The 4,989-nt window shown below is 44.8% G+C and overlaps 1 non-coding gene across 1 annotated transcript; it reads right to left on the reverse strand.

The window, feature by feature from the left end:
- Nucleotides 1-2,755: 2,755 nt before the first annotated feature.
- TRNAS-CGA (transfer RNA serine (anticodon CGA)) lies at nt 2,756-2,828 on the reverse strand. The gene has a single exon. It is a non-coding gene; the product is annotated as a tRNA-Ser (tRNA).
- Between the last annotated feature and the right edge of the window lie 2,161 nt (nt 2,829-4,989).

Below are 4,989 nucleotides of genomic sequence, written 5' to 3' on the forward strand. Positions count from 1 at the left end.
AGTTGGCGGCTGGACGTAAATATATTTATTCAATCGTGTTTTTGACTAATGGGAACAATGTGTCATTATTTTGAATTATTGGCGGCGCCTCCAGGACACCAGAGCGGCAACGGGGATATCAAAGCTAGAACCCGGACTGGCCCGTGGGTTATATCTCGCCGAGGCCTGCGCGTGCCAGGGGAGAATAAGATCGGCTTTCCGCTACCGCGGACAGCCAATGTTTTATGCGAACACCCCCTGGCACGCTTCGGTCTCCTCGGCCCCAACCCACGGGCCACCCTGCTTCCAGCTTTGATCCCCCCCCCCCTACCCCTTGGGTGCCCTGGAGATCCTTCGCCGCCTACTTCATTATAACCTCAGGTGCTCTCCTGAGGCCTCCGTTTGCCGGTTACATGTGTCCTCCTGGAGCAGTGCTTGGAAAAGATGCAATCTATCGTCGCGACGAAAAAAGTGACCCGTGACTTATGCAACACCAGTCAGAACCTTGCCCCTTCTGACGCAGCGATCACCAAATGGGGCGTCCGTGCCCATGCACTGCCTCACCGCGCGGGCAGCCAACGGTGGAGCGTAAACAAACTCGACCGCACTCCGCAATGCCGGCATATCTAGGGGACAAACGCATGCAACACGCGCTAAGAACCTCCTCCCTATTGCCTAGGCAGACTCACATATTCAAGCATCAAAGACCACTCAGATTTTCTTTCTCGCACCCGCTGTTACTCGCGCCTGCGCTGAAACGCCGAGGGCCGTGAGAAACGCAACGCCTTACTGTACCTACTAGCAATTGTAAAAACGCTGCCGGGGCCTCATAGCTTCATGTGCACTGTGTTATCGCTGGTTCGCGCTGAAGCGAGAGGCAGCGCGAAGGTGAATTCGCTCACTGCTGCTGCCGCTGTTCCTTATGCCAGCGTTTTGACAGCGAGGGTCCGCGCTCATCGAGTGAGATGTCTTTAATGTTTGCCTGTGTGTACGCGACACCATGCTGGCTATTTAGTTAGTAAGCGAATGTTTACTAGAAAATACGGCCCATAAAGGTACTGTACATACTTCGTAAAGATGTCTACTAATTTGCTATCGCAATGGATACTTCGCCTTCCGGGTGACACGGCGACTTCTTTTTCTGTTCATTTTGTGCGCCTGATTATTCCTCAAATAATGGCGTTCCACCACTCCGGGGAACTGGACAGGAATGCATCGGTCACAGGGAGGTTTGTTGTAGGGGAAGGGTGCGGTCGTACAAAACTGAACTTAATTGAAGAATTGAATGTATCCCTCTCTCCCCTCTCTCTCTCTCTCTTTCAGTCTATATATATATATATATATATATATATATATATATATATATATATATATATATATATATATTGAAAGAAGTATGGGCCCACGTAGAAACAAGTAAACATTCAATTTTGACATTCCGGCCAGGATCCACCCTTGACGAGTGCAATTAAATGCGAGCACACAGAGCTCCATTCCTACCTTTTCTCCGTACAAGTGCAGGTAGCCGACGCTCAGAAGCACGCGTGGATTTAGTTTCATCATGAATAACAACACGCTCATTACTCAAGCCAAAATCAAAGCCAACGGACATAACAATAAGCGTGAATACAAGATGGCGCGCACATATAGTGGCATTATGAATGTGAAAAAAAAAACAATGTAGGTCTTTGATCAATAACGAAAACGTGCACATTTAGTCGCATCCACCAAGGACGAAAGCAGCAGCCAGTGAAATGTAGGAGAGAGGAGCCACAGTTAATAAAGAGCATGCGAGGGGTCGTAGCTGCCAGTAGTGTTTCGTTGTTCTTTGTCAGAAGCTACTACAACTTTTGTGCGACCCTCAAGATGGCCAATACACCCCCATCTGGTTATATGACACATGTGCTGTGACCTCCAGTAGCCTCTGAGTTTCACGAACTGCGTTCCATTGCATTCTTTGCACAAGTGCTATCTTATTTGTTTGCGGATGAACAGCCTTTTTATTTAAAGTCTATCCGCGTATTAAAAAGAAATTCAAAGATACATGCCAAATTATACGACGAGGTGAAGTAATAAACATCAATATAACAGAAAGGCGAGAATAATCTCTAATAAATGATGCGGAAATATGCATATCACTTAATAAACATGTTATATATTATGTCATATACAACGGTTAGGAAATGCTTAAGGTAACGAGAAAAATATTGACTGTTGCACCAGACAAGCGGGCAATCTTGAAAAAATGTTTCTTGTTACTTAGGCATGCACGTCATGCCTTCAGGTTGGATGTGCGGGTTTATTGACCAGTTGCCGGCGGCCAAAAAGTTCAGGCACGCGGGACGGCTGTCGCAGCAGGGAAGTTCTACATACGCCACCAAGGCAAGTGAGTGGTGGCACTGGCTAACACTCCCCGGGTTGGTTCTAGTAGTAAAACATGAATACCCCAGAAAGGGGACGAAGAAACGGCACTGCAATAGCTCAATTGGTAAGAGCGTGTGTCATGTGGCGCAATGCCAAGACGTGGTTTCGTATACCACCTGTGGCCAGTTAGTTTTTCATCCACTTTCATTTTAATTAACTTTTCTTTAACTCAATTAATAAGTAATTTCCCTATGCTGGCCTTGGTGTCCTTGTTGGCTTCTTACGATTATATATATATTCATATTATAAGAAGCCAACAAACATTAACACCAAGGACAACATAGGGGAAATTACTTGTGCTTAATAAAGAAACGAAGAATTAATGGAAATTAAAGTGGATGAAAAAACAACTTGCCGCAGGTGGGAACCGAACCCACAACCTTCGCATTTCGCGTGCGATGCTCTACCAATTGAGCTACCGCGGCGCTGTTTTACCATCCACTTTCTCGGGTATTTATGTGTCCTAGTAGAACCCTGGGAGTGTTAGCCAGCGCCACCACACACAGACCTTGGCGGCGGACGTGGAACGTCCTTTTTGCCGCAGGCGTCACGCGAACGTGATCTTTTTGGGTGAAGGCAACTGGTCAATAAACCCACATATGCTACCTGAAGGCATCAATGTAGCCGGATTCGAGACCCTCGTTATGGAATAAACGAGAAGGAAGGGGGTTAACCGAGGGTCCCGATTTTATTATTCATATCATAAGAAGCCAACAAACATTAACACCAAGAACAACATAGGGGAAATTACTTGTGCTTAATAAATGAAATAAAGAAACGAAGAATTAATGGAAATTAAAGTGCATGAAAAAACAACTTGCCGCAGGTGGGAACCGAACCCACTTGGCTTCTTATGATATGAATAATAAAATCGGGACCCTCGGTTAACCCCTTTCCTTCTCGTTTATATATATATATATATATATATATATATATATATATATATATTTATTTATTATTGTAGCAGATGCTATGAACGGGTGGATGTCTGATTTTCTCTTTATTTACCTACATCTCTCCACCTTGCGGGTTTCCGCAGAACTATTACGTGAAAACTCTTGCCTGTGCTTAGAGTTGTCGACATATTCGACTTCGTCCTACCTTCTGCTAGCCGCCTGGTTAGCTCAGATGGTAGAGCGGCTGCCCCAGAAAGGCTGTGGTCCCGAGTTCGAGTCCCGGACCAGGACGAATTTTTCTTCAACTGCCAGGCTTTTCTTTCGAGGAACCCATATGGGTTTCCTTTGTAGCAGTTGCTACGAACGGGTGGATGTCTGATTTTCTGTTTACTTAAATATATATATATATATATATATATATATATATATATATATATGAAAGGTGTCTGTTTTGTGCTACAGCTCATAACGAATAGTGTGGATAAGTTCTGACCGTTTCATCGTTGTACTGCACGCAACTTCCTGTCTCTATGAAATAGTGCTGCATGTTGTCGAATTCGAACTACGAACATTGACAGACTTTAATGCACTGAGACTCCCCCTGTCTAAGCAGGCTCTATTTATTTAGATAAAATCATACCTTTTTGAAACCTTGTATTCATATTGTGCGGCAAAATAATTTTGTTAATCTTTCCGTCTGTTTAATGCAGTGCAACATTGTACTATTTGAATATAATTGAGGGAGATTATCTTGGTGCATCATGCTTAATTTAATTTACTTGGTGCGCTTTCAAGGTGAGGTGCCGATATGGCATTGTAGCAAGTTTCTAGAACGTGTCCAAGGTTGGTCAAAATTTTTCCCATCATTAATTGGGACAACGTCCATCCATCTACCTGCCTGACGTGACTGCAACGTGACATTTGAGGTGAGCTTCGGGATCGTTGACTGATGCGCCATTTGGTGCACCATTTCGTGCCACTGAGCGGGATAAGGTTGGAAAGAAATTACGTGGACAGGACCGACGCTCCCTTAAAAATGAATTTTAATTAGTGGTTTCTACTGAGTTGGAGGGGGGGGGGGGGCGCATGCTCATTCAAAAGGTGGATACAAGGCTTATACAGATTCACATGCAAAAGCTCAAAAAAGAAAACGGCCTGCTAGGATAACTTATTTTTTTATCCGTTAGTGCCACTGACGTGGGACGCTAACGCATTTGGCTGATTTTGCACATATCTTGCCCACCTCAATAATTTCCCTCCCCAGTCTGTCATTGGCCTTGCTTGCAATCGTTGCATTGTCAAAGAGCGAAGTGCAACCGCAACCTTTGATGTGCGCAGGTAAGTGCATTCCACCCGCTACATCCGTCAAAGACGATCAGTGCTCCTTGAGCCGGTCGTTTATGTATCGACCTCTTTGGTCAATGTAAACTACGCCGCAGCGTACCGAAATCTCGTAGACGAACTCGGTGGCACAAGCGACAAAGGGCTTTACGTGCCTCTTCCCACATCCACGTTTCACGCTTTTTTTTTTTTTTTGCTCTGATCACGAAGTAGGGAGCACAATCTAGAGATCTTACAAGAGGCTGTGAAAACAACGTCCACCCCAAGCTTACGTTCGATTTTCTTCGGTTTGTGCGAAACTGAATTTATGCATGGCATTACAACAAAGTTTTTTTTTCGGCTTGCGCGT

The sequence above is a fragment of the Dermacentor albipictus genome, chromosome 2, assembly GCF_038994185.2.
Source record: "Dermacentor albipictus isolate Rhodes 1998 colony chromosome 2, USDA_Dalb.pri_finalv2, whole genome shotgun sequence".
Classification (NCBI taxonomy): Eukaryota; Metazoa; Arthropoda; class Arachnida; order Ixodida; family Ixodidae; genus Dermacentor; species Dermacentor albipictus.